The following is a 19,214-nucleotide window of genomic DNA, read 5'->3' as shown; positions in this document are numbered from 1 at the left end:
ATTCATTTCCTTTTTTGATAAAGACCGTTATTGACATTACTATTAATAATAATGAATATTGAGTATTTTTGACCATGAAAATAAGGGGTTATAAACAGAGGAGGGGGAAGACTTGTGTTTCAGAATCCTTATAAAAGTAAAACATTTGTGCATTGTAATAATAATCCAATAAATAAAAAAAACTGAAAAAGCTATATAGATCACAAGAGTGTCTGGCCTTAGTAGCAAAAACATAATAACCTGGAAGGTCCTTAGGACATTGAATGTCTGGCCATCCAGGTAACATTAAGTGGAGAAAGTTGAAGGTGGCTAAGAGCCTAGAATACAGAATTTCCAAGCTAAGTTCCTTTAAGTACAAGGTAAGGTCTTTCAATCACCGAATGTTGTGGTACCTTTGAAGGAAGATTGTTGGAGGTGGCTGAGAGCTTAGAATGCAGAATTGCCTACTCAGTAATTAAGTCCCTCCTCTGGATATCCCAGTTTGGATTGGAAAGTGAAGCCAGAGTTTTAGATTAAGGAGGGCACTTAGGATGTCTGGACTTGAAGGAAATTTCAAATCTTGAATCCTGAGCTGAATGAGACTATAGAAGCTGGAATGTCAGTGTTGGGAATGACTACAACAAAGAGAGTTGGAGATGTTAAAGGGCTAAAAATGAGAATTGTCAAAGGTAGTAGGGTTTTAGCACAGAGAATGTCAGGCTTATGAGTAGCCATGGAGAAGAGAATGAGACATCAGATAGCACTCAGAAGTTGTATCAGAAATAGAACTCATGAAACACAAAAGGTCAGATCTTGGAGAGTCACAAAAACTACCATATGTGGTACCTATCAGAGCTCTGAGGACATAAATCATCTACTCTGGAAGGAGCCTTAGAATGGAAAATAATATAAACATTTATTTTTTGGCTAGCCAAAAACACCTAATAAAGTCCCCAAACCTGCATACCTAAACTAATGCAATTCTATGCATTTTCTTCTGTAGTAAAGACTGCTATTGAATAGACTGTTTTTTGTTGTTTAGTCATTTCAGTCCTGTCTGACACTTTGTGACCCTTTGGGGGTTTTTCTTGGCAAAGATACTAGAGTGGTTTGCCATTTCCTTCTCCAGTTCATTTTACAGATGAGGAACTGAGGCAAACAGGGTTAAGTGACTTTCCCCTGGGTCACACAGCTAGTAAGTATCTGAGACAAGATTTAAACTCAGGTCTTCCTGACTCCAGGCCCAGCACTCAGCAATATGACTATTAATGATAATAAAGATTTTTTTTTAAATAAGCAAGGTATTACATACTGAGGATTTCACAGGGACACTATATTTTGAAATCATTATGTTGGCAAGATACAAGTATTGTAATACTATCCAAGCAAATTACAAATTAAGAAGAAAAAAACTTCTAGATCATGTCAGTTGTGACCTTTGAACAAAATGCTAGAGTTAGGAAGGTCCTTTGAACACTGAATGTTATGGTGGACTTCCAGGTACCTTTAAAGGGGGAATGTTGGAGGTGTCTGAGAGCTTAGAATGCAGAATTCCTAGCTAGTAGCTAAGTCTTTCCTCTGAACATCCCAGTGTGCATTGTAATAATAATCCAATAAAAAACTTTTAGAAATACCTCATAAATCATAGGAGGGTGTTTCTTTAGATCCCTAAATACCATGTCTTTCAAGGTCCTTAGAACACTGAATGTCTGGTTTTCTAGGCACCATTCAAGGGGGAAATTTTGAGGTGGCTGTGTGCTTTGAATGCAAAATTTCCTAGCTGGAAGGTGTATCTCACCTCTGAACATCGCAATTTGGAGTGTGAAGTGTGTCTTCAGAATTTTAGATCAGGAAGGGCATTTGGAACCTAGGATATCTGAACTTGAAGAAAACTTAAACTACAGAATCCTGAGCTGGATGAGGCTGTAGAATCTGAAATGTCAGTGTTGGGAAGGACTAGAACAGAGAGAGTGGGAGATATTCAGAGACTGAGAATGGAAATTGTCAAAAGCAGTGGGATTTTATCACTCAGAATAGCCTTGGAGAAGAGAATGGGTGGGGGGCACGAAAGGTCTTAGAACACAAAAGATCAGATTTAGAATGTCCTAAAAACCACCACATTGGATAGCTGGGAGGGTTTTAAGAACATAAACCATCTGCTTTGAAAGGTTCCTTAGAATGTAAAATATCCTAAATGGCAAAGCTTTTTTCTTTTAATAGCTATTCTTGGACAAAATACTGGTCAGTTCTAGTTAATTTAGAAAATATGAAAGTAGGTCAGTTTAATATAGATTAACCTAGTGATGATGCCTGAAGAAAAAAAAATCTTACATCCTCAACCACAACACCCAAAGGGTATGGTGAAAGTATTATTTATTTTTTGGCTACCAAAAGAAGCCCAACTATGCAATTCCACGCAGTTTCTTCCTTGAGAAAGACTGCTCTTAATATTGCTAATAATCATAATGAATATAGTGTCTTTTTGGAAAATTTTGTTGTTATGTACACAGATTTCAAAGGGATATCATTTGTGTTTTGAAATTATTGTACTGTTAAAGTACATGTATATTGTTCAAAGAAAGGGAAAAAGAGAATAAAGAAAATCCTTGGAACACTGAATGACTGGATGTCCCAGGACCTTCCAAAGATCTATGTTGCTGGGGTCCTGAACTGAGAATACAGAATTCCCAAGCTAGGGGATAAGTCTTGCCTCTCAAGCTCCAGATCTGGAGTGAAAAGCTTAGAGAGACTATGGGATGGAGGATGGCTCATGGCACATAGGAAGTAGGAGCTTGAAGGAAATTTGGAATTCAGGATTATCAGCTGGATAATATTGTAGAATCTGAAGGCTCGAATTGTGAGAGCTAGAGAAGAGAGAGAGGGGGAAATGTACGGGGGCTGGGAATGGACATTTTCAGCAAAAGGAGGATTTGAGCATGCACAGTATCAGGCCTAGGAGTTGCCATGGAGATGAAAATGAGAGAGCTAGCAGTGCCCATACAAAAAGGTTTATCAGAGCAAAGAGAACACAAAAGGTCAGATCTTACAGTGCCCTGGAAGCCACCACATGTGATAGGTGGGAGGGTTCAGAGTACAGAAAATCATCTGCTGGGGAAGGCGCCTTAGACTAGAAAATCTCACTATTGTCAAGGATTTATTTTCATGTATAGTCTTAATGGTGCCAAAGTAGTTCTCAGTAATTTAAAAAGTAAGAAAGAAGATTTTTCATATGAGATCATACATTTATTCCAAAATAATTCATATTAAGCATCAATGGTGCTTTAAAAAAAGAAACGAACAAACAAAGCAAAAAAAAAAAAAACCTTACATATCTTTAACCACCCTACCATAAAGGTCGGGTGAGATGAAATCTGCAACTTCCTGCCTCCCCCCCACAAAAAAACCTGCCCACCAAAACAAATGCAATTCTATGAAGTTCCTTCTCTGATAAAGACTGTTATTGACATTACTATTAATGATAATTTAGAGTATGTTGGGCCACAAAAACAAGATGAAGGACTCAGACAAAGAATAAACTGAGTACCCCTGAGGTTTTGAAATCATTATGTCAGTAAGATATATGTACATTTGAATAATAATCCAATAAATAAAACAGTAGAAAAAATAACTTATAGTTCATAGGAATGTGTGGTTTGTTGGAAAGTCCTTGGAACACTAAATTTCTGGCCTTCCAGTTACCATTCCAGGGAGAAAGTTAGAGGTTGCTTAGCACTGAGATTACTGGTGCACACCAAAACAAATGCGTTTCCCTGCTGTTCCATCTTTAGAGTGCTGGTGATATGATTATTAATGATAAAGACCTCTAGTAACATTACTATTATTGATAAAGAATAGAGTACCTTTGGCCACAAAACATGGTGTTGTATACTAAGAACTCATAAGGCAGAAGACTTATGTTCTGGAATCATTATATCAGTAACTCATAATCATTATGTCAGTAATTACATGTGCTTTTTAATAATAATCCCCAAAACTGAAAAAAAAATTAATCACAGAAGGATGTGGCCCTCCAGTCAGAATCAAAAATGTCAGAACTGGAAAGGTCCTTAGAACCTTAGAATGTCTGGCCTTCCAGGTACCATTCAAGGGGCAAAGTTGGAGGTGGCTGAGAGCTCAGAATACTGAATTTGCCAGGTGAGTCCCACCTCTGAATGTCCCAATTTAAATTGGAAGGTGAGGCTGATAGATTAGGGAAGTAACGCAGAACCTAGAATATCTGAGCTTGATGGAAATTTCTTGTCCAGAATCATGAGCAGGATGAAGTTGTAGAAGCTGGAATGTCAGGTTTGGGAAAGACTAGAACAGAGAGACTGGGAGATATTTCAGGGGCTGAAAATGGAAATTGTCAGAATCAGGAGGATTTGGGCACACAGAATGTCTGCCTTGGGAGTAGCCATGAAGAGAATAAGAGAATTAGGAGAGCACCTAGGACAAGGGATATCAGATCAAGAAGAACTCTCAGAACAGAAAACTCTCAGACCTGGATTGACACTTCCATATGTTATTGCTAAGAAGGCTCTGAGAACATAAATCTTCTGCTCTTGAAGGGGCCTTATGGTGGAAAATGTCATATATATGGTGTCAACCTGAAAGTTTGGTTAGAAGAAGCAAACAAGCTAGTTGATGTGTGTGTATATATATATATATACACACATATATATATATACATTCTTTATTCCCTTAAGCTAGTAGAATACATGTATACATGGGAGTCAGAGGGTAATTCTGAATCAGAGATAAGCAAGTTGAAGAAAACCTTTTATACACTTAGAGCAATCCCAACTTAGGATATCTGTGTCACCTAAAATTATGGTCTCCATATGTGTGAAAGGAATTTTCTTAATTGGATGGGTTGTAAATACAATAAGATAGAAATGTTAAAATGCCAACTGAAATTATAGGATATCTTTGTTTCTGCTGTCATTAACATGACATGATGCAACTAACATAGCATATGTCCATAAAATACCAAGATAAGAAAAGTCCCATTATTCAAGATAGTGTCCAGTTCAAGATGCCTTGTTCTTGGCAGTCATAAACAGAAGAATGCTCCTGGTCAGCTTCATCTGGCCTTGTAGTTGCTGACACAGAAAGGAACATTTTGAGTTCACTCAGAGAACAAAGCAAAGCATGTCTGTTATACCAGAACATGCAAAGCATTATGCTAGGTTAAGCTCAGAGTGGGCCCAAAATGTCTCTCCTGATTGGCCAATCCAGGTTTTAGGCCTTTCTCAGGTCTTAGGGGTTCAAAATGGTTTGGGGAGGGGTCCACAATGGCAAGGATTTATTTTCATATATATTATTAGTAAGCCAAAATATTGGCCAATCCTAAGTTATTTTTTAAAAAAGTAAGGAAGATTTTTATATGAGCTCAGTCATATATTTCAACTTTATATCAAATACTTGTGAAGCTTTAAAACAACAACAACAACTTACATTCTCAATCTGTCAGCTAAACGTATATGGTGAAGGGACTGACTATTTTTTGGTTAGCTTAAAAAAAACCCAAATCCCCAAGACACTGGCCCACTGAAACAAATGCAATGCAGTCCCTTCTCTGTTTAAAGACTGGTATTAATAGCACTATGAATGATTATGAATATAGAGCCTTTTTGGCCATTAAAAAGGTGTTATATAAAGAGTACTTACAAAGGACACACCTCATGTTTCCAAATCAGCATATTGGTAAAACCTTGATTAGTTGTAATAATAATCCAGTCAATAAAAAATAAACTTTCCAGATCTTAGCTGGTGTGGCCTTAAAGCCAAAAACGTCATGTCTTGGAAATTCGATAAGATACTAAATATCTTGGCATCCAGGTAACATTTGAGGGGGAATATTTAGATGGCTGAGAACTACTGAGAACCCAAGTTCCTCAGTAGGAATGAAGTCCTACAAATGAATGTATTAATGTGGAGAGGAAAGTGAAGCCAGAATATTAGATCAGAGAGAGCACTTTTAACCTAGAATGTCTGAACTTGAAGGAAATGTCAAAACCAGATTCCTGAACGAATGAGTTTGTAGAAGCCAGAATGTCAGTGTCAGGAGAGGTTACAACAGAGAGAGTGGGAGACATTCGGGGGCTAAGGATGGAAATCATCAGAAATAGGAGGATTTTACCACAGAGCAGGTCAGGCCTATGTGTAGTCAGGGAGAAGAGAATGAGAGAAGTAGGAGGACATTTGGAAGAAGGAATGTGGGAAAGAAGAGATCCCTTAGAACCCAGCATATCAGAAATAGGAGTGTCCTCAATATCATGGTATGTGATTGCTAATAGGGCTCTGAGAAGATAAATCATCAGCTCTGGAGGGTCCCCAAAGTGGAAAATAGAAATTGGGACACACATGCACATGTACACACACTATATAGCGGGCCAAAATATTAGCCAGTTTGAGTTAAATTTTAAAAGACAAAGAAAGGACATTTTTCATATGAGACTAATCTTTTTTTTCTACTTTATTTTCTGTTAGGCTAATGATGATACTTTCACAGAAATCCTGAACCATGTGTAAAAAGATACGGTGAAAGTGCTGTCTGTTTTTTGGCTAGTCAGAATAATCCCCCATAACATAAAACCTGCCAACTTAAATGCAATTCCATGCAGTTCCTTCTATGGGAAAGATTACTATTTTATTACTATTAATGATAATCAATATTAAAACTTCATAACAAAATAATTTGTCCTGTATAGAGTACTTAAATGGGACAACACTGATACTTCAGAGACATCATATTGGCAAAGTACATGTGCATTGTATTAGTATCCAAATAAGCAAAAAATTGAAAAAAGTAAGCCTTTAAGATCATAACAGGGTGCAGCCTTAGAATGAAATGTGTCTGAGTTGGGAAGTTCCTTAGAACACTGAATGTTATGGAATATTTCCAGGTGGCTTTCAAGAAGAAAGTTGGAGGTGGCCTAGTACTTAGAATTCAGAATTTCCTAGCTTGGAGGTAATTCTTGCCTTTGAATGGCCCAATTTGGAATGGAAAGTGAAGCTGGAATAGTAGATCAGAGAGAGCACTTAGAACCTAGAATGTTTAAGCTTGAAGGAGCTCTCAAATCCAGAATTCCAAGCTAGATGAAGCTTTTGAAGTTAGAATGTCACAGTTGGGAGGGACAGGAACAGAGAGAATGGAAAGCCTGAGAATTTAAAGCTTGAGAATGGAAATTGTCAGAAGCAGGACAATTTTAGCACATATTGCTCACATGTAGCCAGGAAGAAGAGAGTGAAATATTTAAGGAGACCAAACATCAGAGGGAGAAGAGCCCTTAGAACATAAATCTTCTGCTCTGGAAGGAGTCTTAGAATGGAAAATATCACAAATGGCCAGGATTTATTTTCATGTACATTCTTAGTATGCCCAAATATTGGCCATTTTAAATTAATTAAAAAAAATAAAAAGGTAGATTTTTTTTATATGAGATCAATCATTTATTCTAATTTAATTCATGTTATGCAGTGGTGGTGCTTTTTTTTTAAATCTCACATCTTCAACTACACATCAGTCTATTGAAAGTACTGTCTATTTTCTGGCTAGCAAAACAAACCCCTGAAACCCAAAACAAATGCAATTTCATGCAGTTCCTTGTTTGATAAAGAATGCTATTGTTATTACATTAATTTATTTATATTACAATATAGATTATTTTTAGCTAATAAGCCAGTTGTTTTGTAATAAGGGTTTCAAAAGGATAACATTTCAATACTTTTAAATCATTATATCAGCACGATACCCATGCATTGTAATACAAGCACAGTAAGATAAGGCCTTCCAACCAAATATGTTCAAGCTGGGCAGGTCCTTGAATGGTATGATATACTTCCAGGTACCTTTCAAGGGAAAATATTGGATTTGACTAGAGCATAAAATACAGAATTTCCTAGCTAGGAGGTAAGCGCCACCTCTGAATTTGGAATTGTCGCAATAAAAATCTGCAATGAAGAGAAACTGAGGCACAGAGTTCCAAGCACAATCCATTTATTAGCAAAGCTAGCAATTGCCAATAAAGTGAGATCCCAAGCTCCTCAGTAGCCAGGGATACCTTGACAGAACAGCTTTTTATACAGTTGGTTACATGAAGTCTAGTGATATAAACTAAACAAAGGTCTATAAGAAAGGCAAAGGGTGGGCTATACATTTTGCTTAATCATGCTGACTTGCAAGAGGTGGTCTCCAGAATCTATAGCAATGAGGAAAACACAGAGTTCTTCTGGAAAGTCACATGCCAGCTACCACTAAACACCAGAAAGATTCAGTGCTAGGCAAAACATGTCCTGACCAGATTGACTCACTTATTTCACTGTAGTTTATGTTATGCTTTGGTGATGCTTAAAAAAAAAATTAAATCATCTTCAACCAAACAGCCAAAATGGTTGTTTGGTGAGACAGCTTTTAGGTTTTTTTGGTTAGCACACCCCACTACCACCACCACCAAAAAAAAAACCTACACACTGAAACAAATGTAATTCCTTCCAGGTCCCTCTTTGGTAAAGACTGCTGTTGATATTATTATAGTGATAATGAATGTAGAGTAGTTTTGGACAAAAAACCCAGGATTTTACATACCAAGGACTTCTAAAAATCAAGGCTTATGTTTCCTTATCAATATTCATAAGACCCATATGCATTTTAATAATAATCCAATCAATATAAAAGTGAAAAAATAAACTTCATACATTAGTACAGTGTAGCTTTAGAACTAAAAATTGTCATGTCTTAGAAGGTCCTTAGTACACTGAATTTCTGGCCTGCCAGGTAACATTCATATGGGAATGTTGGAGGTTTCTGAGTGCTTAGAATACAGAATCTCCTTGCTAGGAGTTAAATCCTGCCTCTGAATGTACCAATGTTGAGTGGAAAGTGAAACCAGAATATTAGATTGGGGAAGTCCCTTAGAACCTGGAATGTCTGAGCTTGAAGGAGAGTCCCAATCCAGAATCTGGAGCTAGATGAGGCTGGAGAATCTGGAATGTCAGTGTTGGGAAAGAGTGGGAGATGCATGGCACCTGAAAAAGGAAATTCTCAGAGGCAGTGGGATTTTAGCACACAAAATATCAGGCTTGGGAGTAGCCATGGAGAAGAGAATGAGAGAGTCAGGAGAACACTTAGCAGAAGGGATATCAGAAGAAAAAGAGTTCTTAGAACACAAAAGGTTAGAATGTGGATTGTCCTCAAAACATACGTGATACCTCTAGGGATTCTGAGAATATAAATCATTAGCTCTGAAAGGGAGCCTTTTGATGGAAAGTAATATAAATGGCAAGTATTTATTTAAATAAGTGTTCTTAGGGCAACTAGATGGTACAGTGGAGTAGCAGACCTAGGGTCAGGAAGACTTATCTTCCTGAGTTCAAATATGGCCTCAGATGCTTACTACCTGTGTGACCCTGGGCAAGTCACTTCACCCTGTTTGCCTCAGTTTCCTCATCTGTAAAATGAGCTAGAGAAGGAAATGGCAAATCGCTGCAGTATCTTTGCCAAGAAAACCCCAAATAGGCTCACAGAGTTAGACACAACTGAACAATGAATACTTTTAGTGGCCAAAATCTTAGCCAGTTGTAGCTAAAAATAAGAAGAAAATAGTTTTTTTTCCTCTGAGACTAATAATTTATTGCAATTTACTATTGATTAGCCCAGTGGTGAAGTTTTTTTTAAAGTCTCACATCTTCAACCACACAGCCAATAAAAGTACTGTTTATTTTTTTGGCTATCAAAATAATCCCCCTATAACTAAAAACCTTCCCACAGAATTAAATGCAATCCATTGCAGTTCCTTTTATGGGAAAGATTGCTATTATTATTAATATTAATGATAATATAGAGACTCAGGGGAAAAACTGATTCTAGCGCATAGAATGTCTGGCTTGGGACTATCCATGGAAAAGAGAATGAGAGAGGGAGGAGAGCCCTTAGAAAAAGGAATATCAGAACAAGGAGAGCAGTTAGAACACAAAAGGTCAGAACTTGGAATGACCAAGAAAATGCCATATGTGATAGCTGAAAAGGATTGGGGGGTCTGAGAACAAGTCAGCCCTGGAAGGAGCTTATCATGGAAAATGTCATAAATGGCAATGATTTATTTAAAATATACTCTTAGTAACCAAAACTATTCGCCAGTTCTAGTTAATTTAAAAAAAACTAAGAAGAAAGAAGAATTTTCCTATGACATCAATAATTTATTGCAATTTATATAGTTTAGCCCAGGAGTGATGCTTTAAAAAAAAGCATTTTACATTCCCAACAACACAGCTGAAGGGTATGGTGGAAGTACTGACTACTTTTGGGGTAGCAAGGGGGAAAAAGCTCAAAATCCCCAAACATTCACACACTTAAAGAAATGCAACACCTTGCATTTCCTTCTTTGGTAAAGACTACTATTGATAGTACAATATTATAAGTTAAAACTAAGGTAACTGAGGCACAGTGTTCTGAGTACAATCAATTTATTCATAAAGTGCAAATCTACCAATGAATAGGATCTCACCTTCCTCAGTAAGCTGATACCCCAAATTAGGGGACCAGTTTTCTTTTATTATTTTTGGGGAGTACAGAATAAAGAGCAGAACAAGGTAGATGACATCATGGGATTGAGGACATCATTGGTTACCTTGCTGAGGCACGGGAACAATATTATTGGTTGGAAGTTTGGTAATGAGGGGCTAGTAATGACCCCTTCCTTCCTTCCCTATGACTAAGAAGTGCTCATTGTTTGAGTCTACCTGCAAGGTTACTGATAATGGCCCAGATTTTTGGACAGCAAACCAGACATCTTTGAAGGATGACTTGGTGGTATATTAGGCCCAATTCCCTTGTGTTCACATGCATTCCCCGAATTTAAGCTGAATTCGTCAAGGCGAAACTAGATCAGTGATTACAAAGAGAACTGGATTTGTAAACACAACCCATTATAGGCCAGCTGAATTCTGAATAAAGATCAGAAACAGAGAGCTATGACTTAAGCCATTACAGGACAAAAGCATTCACAGGACAAAATTAATTACTTCTAAACAGGATCAATAAGGAAATGCTACAGGCTCAATTTTAATCATTTCACTATTAATGTTAATGAGTATAGAGGATTTTTTTCCACATAAGGTTTTACATAAGTGGAATTAAAAGGGACCTGACCTATGTTTCAAAATTGGTATATCCATAAGATCCATGTGCATTGTAATAACAATCCAGTCAATAAAAATTAAAAAAAGAAAACCTAATAGAACATAGTAGAGTGTTTCTTTGATCCCAAAATGTCATGTCTTGGAAGGTCCTTAAAACGCTGACTGTCTCAATTTTCAGGGGAACGTTGGAGGAGGCTGAGAATTTAGAATACAGAATTTCCAAGCAAAGCAGTTATTCCCTCCTCTAAATGTTTTAATTTAGAGTGGAAAATGAAGTAAGAATTTAGATCTGGAAAGGCACTTAGAGGCTAGAATGTCTGGATGAGGCTGTAGAAGCTGGCATATCAGTGTTGAGAGGGACTAGATCAGACATTGGGAGATATTCAGAGGCTGAGAATGGAAATTGTCTGAAGGAGGAGGATTTCAGCACACAGAAGAATGTCAGACCTGGCAGTTGTCCTGGAGAAGAGAATAAGAGAGGTAGAAGATTACTTAGACAAAGAGAGACCTTAGAACTCAAAAGGGCAAATCTGGAGTGCCTTAAAAACTTCCATGGGCCACAGCAGAGAGGGCTCTCAAAACATAAATTATCTCTTCTGGAAGGGGCCTTAGAATAGAAAATCTCATAGATGGCAAGGATTTATTTTCTCTCAGAGAGAGAGAGAGAGAGAGAGAGCCAGAGAGCGAGCCAGAGAGCCAGCCAGCCATATATTGGGCAATTTTAGATAATTTAATTGGGGTAGCTAGGTGGCAGAGTGAATAGAGTGCCAGGCCTGAAGTCAGTTTGTGAGTTCAAATCTGGCCTCAGACACTTACTAGCAGTGTGACCCTGACCAAGTCACTTCACCTTGTTGGTCTCAGTTTACTCATCTATAAAATGAGCTGGAGAAGGAAACAGCAAACCACTCCAGTATCTTTGCCAAGAAAACCCCAAAGAGGGTCACAAAGAGTCAAACCCAACTGAAAGGACTGAACAGTAACAAGATAATTATAAAAAGAATAAGAATGTAAATTTTTTTGAATGAGATAATTTATTTCTTTCAATTTCATTTATAATTAAGCATTGTGGTACTAAAAACAAAACTCTCATCTCCAACCATTTTGCCAGTAGGATTTGGAGAGTACTATCTACTTTTTGACTAGCCAAAAAAACTAAACAAAAACAACACACCCCCAAAACCAGCACACCTAAACAAATGCAGTTCCCTGCATTTCCTTCTTTGGTAAAGACTGCTACTGATATCATTATTAATAATAATCAATGTAGAATATTTTTGGACAAAAACACGTTTCATACTGAGGAATAATGAAGGGCATGACTTATATTTCAAATACAGTATGCTGGTATGTCCCATGCTTATTGTAATAATAAAACAAAAACCTTTATAGATCATAGGATGGTGTGGCTTTAGAACCAAAAATGCCATATTGTGGAAGGTCCTCCACATGCTGAATGTTTGTACTTCCAGGTACCCTTCATGTGGGAGTATTGATAATAGCTGAGAGCTTAGAATACAGAATGTCCCATCTAGGAATTGAGTCCTGCCTCTGAATGTACCGATCTGGAGTGGAAAGTGAAGCTCGAATAGTAAATCAGGAAGGGCATTGAGAACTTAAAATATCTGAGATTTCAGGATATTTCCAATCCAGAATCCAGAGCTTGATAAGACTGTAGAAACAGCAATGTCAGTGATAGGAGGGATTAGAAAAGTGAAAGTTCAGGGGCTGAGAATGGAAACTATCAGAATTTGTAGGATTTTACCACAAAGAATATTGGGCCTGGGAGTAACCAAGGAGAAGAGAATGAGAGAGCTATGAGAGTATTTAGAAAAAAGGAATATCAGAGCAAAGCAAGCCAGTCAGATCGTGGAGTATCCTAAAAACCAGCATATTTGATAGCTAAGATGGCTCTGAGAATAAAAATTATCTGTTCTAGAAGGGGCCTTGAAGTGGAAAATATCACAAATGGCATATATACTTAGTGGGCCATAATAATGGCCATTTCTAGGTAATTAAAAAAAACAAGAGAATAGATTTTTCATATGAGATTAATAATTTATAATATATAAATATAAATATGTATATGTATGTATGTGTGTATGTGTGCATGCACACATATTAGCCTAGTTACAAAGCCTTAAAAGAAACTCACATGCTCAACCCAAAAGGGTATGGTAAAAGTTCTAATTACTTTTTGGCTAGCTTAAAACAAAACCCAAAAAACAAAAAGTCTTCACACTGAAACAAAGAAAATTCCAGGGAGTTCTTTTTTTGGTTACGACTGCTAATGAGATCACTCTTAATGGTAATTATATAGAATATTTTTGAACAGAGCGTTTCATTCTGTGAACTTATAAGGGACATAACTTAGGATTCAGTATCATTATTTCAGTAAGACAATGTGCATTGTAATAAAAATCCAATTTTAAAATCTTTTTTCAATAAAACCTTATAGATAAAAGGAGGATGTTTTCTTTAGATCCATTATGAAAGTTCATTAAAACGCAGTACCTGGGCTTCCAGGTACCATTCAAGGGGGAAAATGGGAGGTGGCTGAAAATTTAGAATACAGAATTTCCTAACTTGGAGGTAAGTCTTGCTTCACTGTCTACATTTGTAGTGGACAGTGAAGACAGAGTATTAAAATAGGAAGGGTACTTAGAACCTAGAATGTCCAAGCTCTTTGGAAATTTCAAATCCACAATCCTAAGCTGGATGAGACTGTAGAATCTGAAATGTCAGTGTTGGGAGGGACTAGAACAGAGCAAGTGGGAGATGTTGAGGGGCTAGAATTGGGAAATGTCAGAGGTAGGAGGATTTTAGCACAAAAGAATATGAGGCCTGGGAGTTGCCATGGAGAAGCAAATGAGAGATGTGTGGGAGCAATCAAAAGCAAGGTTTTCAATTCAAGGACAGGTTGTAAAATAAAGAAAGTCAGATCATGGAGTATCCTGAAAAAACCACCATATCTTATAGCTGGTTCCTAAAGAAGTTTCCTTAGAAGGTAAATATTCTAAATGGCAAGGATATTTTTTAATATATATTCTTAGTGGGTCAAAACATTAGCCAGTTATCTTTAAATTTAAAAAAAAGAAGAAAGTAGATTTTTCATATGAGATTAATAATTTATCACAATTTAACAAAGAGGAGTCTAGTGGTGATGCTATATATATATATATATATAAAAACCCCGACATCCTCAACAACATGACCAAAATGATACAGTGAAAATAATGTTGGGTTTTTTTGGCTGCCAAAATAACCTTCAAAACACATTGACCACAATAAAATTCCATACAGTTTCTTCATTAGTAAAGACTTCTCTGGATATTGCTAATAATCATAATCAATATAGTGTATATTTGGGAAAAATGTGTTATGTATACAAGTTTTAAAGGGACACCAATTGGAGAAGGAAATGGTTAATCACTCAAGTATCTTTGTCAAGCAAATTCTAAAAAAGGGGTCATGAAGAGTCAGACACAAGTGGAAAATGGCACAAGAATGCATACAACTAATTGTGCTTTGAAATCATTGTATAAATAAAGCATATTTGAATTATTATAAGAAGGGGGAAACACCTGGCTGGTCAAAGCACGATGAAGCCTTAGAACGTAAAAAGTCAGAAGTGAAAGGTTCTTAGGACAGTGAGTGTTTGGTCATAGAGGTGCCCTTTAAGGGAGAAGCTTGGAGGTAGAATGGGCTGACAGTATGTGCTCTGAATGTTAGAATATGGGTTGTACCTAGAAGTGAGGATATCAGAAATGGGAGATCACTTAAAACAGGGATTGTCTGAGGTTTGGGTCATTGCAAAACCAAGAATGCCTAATATGGAACCTGTCCACTTAGAACCTGTCCTAACAGTTTTGGGAGGGACCTTAAAAGAAAGTATTTGAGAGAGGTGGTTTATGAAAAAACCAGTAAAATAGATAAACCTTTGGTTAATTTGATTTTAAAAAAGAAAGGAGAAAACCAACTTGCCGGTATCAAAAATGAAAAGGTCAAATTTACCACCAATGAAGAGAAAATTAAAGCAATATTTTGCCCAACTGTATGCCAACAGATCTGACAATCTAAGTGAAATTGATGAATATTTACAAAAATATAAATTGCCCAGATTAACAGAAGAAGAAATAAAACACTTAACCCCATTTCAGAAAAAGAAATTGAACATGCTATCAATGAACTCCCTAAGAAAAAATCTCCAGGGCCAGATGGATTTACAAGTGAATTCTACCAACCATTCAAAGAACAATTGATTCCAATGCTATATAAACTATTTGGGAAAACAGGCAAAGAAAGAATCCTACCAAATTCTTTTTATGATACAAATATGGTGCTGATACCCAAATCATGAAGAGCCAAAACAGAGAAAGAAAATTATAGACCCATTTCCCTATTGAACATTGATGCAAAAAAATTTAAATGAAATATTAGCAAAGAGATTACAGCAACTTATCCTGAGAATAATACATTGTGACTAGGTGGGATTTGTTCCAGGAATGCAGGGCTTCTTCAATATTGGGGAAACTATTAGCATCATTGACTATATCAATAACAAAATTGACAGAAATGATATGATTATCTCAATAGATGCAGAAAGAGTTTTTGACAAAACACAACACCCATTCCTATTAAAAACAGTAGAGAACATAGGAATATGTGGAGTTTTCCTTAAAATGATAAGTAGCATCTATCTAAATCCATCAGCAAGCATTATATATAATGGGGATAAGCATTTGTAAAAACAAAACCAATGCAACCAAGATTAGAAGGAAAGCAGAAAGCTGGGAAACAATTCTTACAGCCAGTGTCTCTAATAAGGGCCTCATTTACCAAATATATAGAGAACTGAGTCCAATTTATAAGAATCCAAGTCATTCCCCAATTGATAAATGGTCAAAGGATACGAACAGGCAGTTTTCAGATGAAGAAATTAAAGTTATCTAGTCATATGAATTCACTATTGATGAATTCACTAATCACTATTGATTAGAGAAATTTAAATTAAAAAACTCTGAAGTACCACCTCACACCTATCTAATTGGCTAATATGACAAAAATGGAAAATGATGAATGTTGTAGAACATTTGGGAAAATTGGAACATTTACTCATTGTTGGTGGAGTTATGAACTGATCCAACCATTCTGGAGAGCAAATTGGAACTATGACCAAAGGGTTATAAAACTGTGCATACCCTTTGATCTAGTAATACCGCTACTAGGTCTGTATCTCAAGAGATCATAAAAATGGGAAAAAGACCTACATGTACAAAAATATAGCAGCTCTTTTTGTGTTGGCAAATGTCATGGAATACTGTTGTGCTATAAGAAATGATGAGCAGGTGGATTTTAGAAAAACCTGGAAAGACTTACATGAACTGATACTGAATGAAGCGAGCAGAACCAGGAGAACATTGTACACAGTAACAGCAACATTGTGTAGTAATCAACTCTGGTAGACTTAACTCTTCTCAGCAATACAATGATCTAAGACAATTCCAAAAGACTCATTATGGAAAATGTTATCCACATACAGAGAAAGAACTATGGAGTCTGAATGGAGATTGAAGCATACTGTTTTCTCTTTTTTGTTGTTTTTTTTTCTTTCTTGGCATTTTTCCCTTTTGTACTGATTCTTCTTTCACAACATGACTAATGTGGAAATATGTTTAATATGATTGTACGTGTATAGCCTATATCAGATTGCTTACCATCTTGAGGAGGGGGCAGGGGAGAGAGAGTGGGAGAAAAAAATTAGAACTCAAAATATTATAAAAGTGAATGTTGAAAATTTTAAATATATCTATATCTATCTATACACATATAACAAAATGTGTCTGAATTGAGAAGATCCATAGATCATTGAATGTTCTAGAATGCTTTCTAGATGTCTTTCAAAAGGGAATACTGGAGGTTGCTGAGATCTTAGCATCCAGAATTTCCTAGTTGGGGATAATTCCTACTTTTGAACACCGCAATTTGAAGTGAAAAGTGAAGCTGGAATATTAGTTCAAGGAGATCACTTAGAACTTAGAATGTCTGAGCTTGAAAGAGATTTTAAATTCAGAATCAGGAGCTGGATGAGGCTATAGGAACTGGAATGTCAATATTGGGGGAGACGAACAGAAAGAGTAGGAGATGTTCAGAGCCTGAGAATGGAAATTGTCAGAAGCAGAAGAATTTTATCAAACAGAATATCAGGCTTAAGAGTAGCTATGAATAAGGGAGTAAAATATTTAGAAGAAAGGATATCAGAGGAAGAAGAGCCCATTACAACACAAAAGGTCAGATTTTGGAGTATCCTAAAAAACACCATAGGTTGGTTGAAGGACTCTGAGAACATCAATCATCTGCTCCAGAAGGAACCTTAGAATGAAAAATCTCATAAATAGCGAAGATTTATTTTCATACATATTCTTAGTGGACCCAAATATTAGGCTGTTCTAGCTAATTAAAAAAATAAAAACATAGATTTTTCATATGAAATCAATCATTAATTCCAATTTAATTGATATTATGCAGTGGTGATTCTTAAAAAATCCCTCACATCCTCAACTATATATCTTAAAGAGTCTGGTGAAAGTACTGTCTATTTTTTAACTAGGAAAACAAAACCCCCCAAAACCAAAACATCTGCACAATTAAATCCAATTCCATGAAGTTCCTTCTTTGGTAAAGATTGCTATTATTATTACATGTATGATAAACAATATAGAGTCTTTTAGGCTAATAAACCAGATGTTCATTATGGAGGATTTCAAAAGGACAACACTAATACTTTGAAACCACTATATAGGCATTGTAATGCTATCCAAATAAATTTTTAATGGCTTCTAGACCATATCAGAATGAGGCCTTCAAACAAAATATGTTTGAGCTGGGAAAGTCCTTAGAACCTTAAATGTAATGGTGTACTTCCAAGGTACCTGTCATGGGGTAATATTGGAGGTGGGCTAGAGCTCAGAACACAGAATTTACTAGCTAGGAGGTAAGGGCTGCTTCCAAATTTGAAACATAAAATGAAGTCAGAATAACAGATAGAGAGCACTTAGAATCTAGAAAAATAGGCACTAAGGCACTGTTGGTGGAGTTGTAAACTGATCCAACTCTTCTAGAGAACAATTGGAACTATGCCCAAAGAAATATAAAATTGCACATACCCTTTGACCCAGCAATAACACTACTGGGTCTGCAACCCCAAAGAGATCAAAGGAAAATGACTTCTATGTACAAAAATATTTATAGCAGCTCTATTTGTGGTGGCAAAGAATTTAATATAGAGGGGATGTCCATCATTTGGGGAATGGCTGAACAGATTGTGGTTTATAATTGTAATGGAATTTGTTGTTGTTGTTCAATCATTTTCAGTCATGTCCAACTCTTCATGACCCCAATTAAGGTTTTTTTTGGCAAAGATATTGGAGTCATTTGCCATTTCCTTCTCCAGCTCATTTTACAAATGAGGAACTGAGGCAAACAGGGTTAACTAGATTCCCAAGGGTCACACAGCTAGTAAATGTATGAATCCATATTTGAACTTGGGTCTTCTTGACTCCCAGCCCAACATTCTATCTACTGTGACACCTAGCTGTCCTATGTAATAGAATACTATTGTGTTATAAGAAATAATGAGAGGGGGATGGTTTCAGAAAAACCTTGGGAGGACTCATATGAATTGATGCAAAGTGAAGTGAGCAGAACCAGGTGAAATTTGTACATAGTAACAGCAATATTGTAAGGATGATCAGTACAATGATCCAAGACAATTCCAAAGGACTCACGAGGAAAGAAATGCTATCCATATCCAGAGAGAGAGCTGATGAACTCTGAGTGCAGATTGAAGCATAGTTTTTTCACTGACTTTATTTTTATTGCTTTTTTCTTTTTTTAAATATAGCTAATATGTAAATATGCTTTACATGACTAGTGATGAGAACAGAAAAAGTGGGAAATATTCAGTGGCTGAAAATGGAAATAGAAACAGTAAGAATTGAGTACGCAGGATGTCATGCTTGGGAATAGCCATGGAGAAAAGCAAGAGAGAGACTGAAGAGCCTTTAGAAGATCAGATATCAGTGGACCAAAATATT

The sequence above is a fragment of the Trichosurus vulpecula genome (genome assembly GCF_011100635.1).
Source record: "Trichosurus vulpecula isolate mTriVul1 chromosome X unlocalized genomic scaffold, mTriVul1.pri SUPER_X_unloc_1, whole genome shotgun sequence".
In the NCBI taxonomy this organism is placed as follows: Eukaryota; Metazoa; Chordata; class Mammalia; order Diprotodontia; family Phalangeridae; genus Trichosurus; species Trichosurus vulpecula.
The sequence above is the reverse complement of the archived record's forward strand: the minus strand, read 5'-3'. Positions refer to the sequence as shown.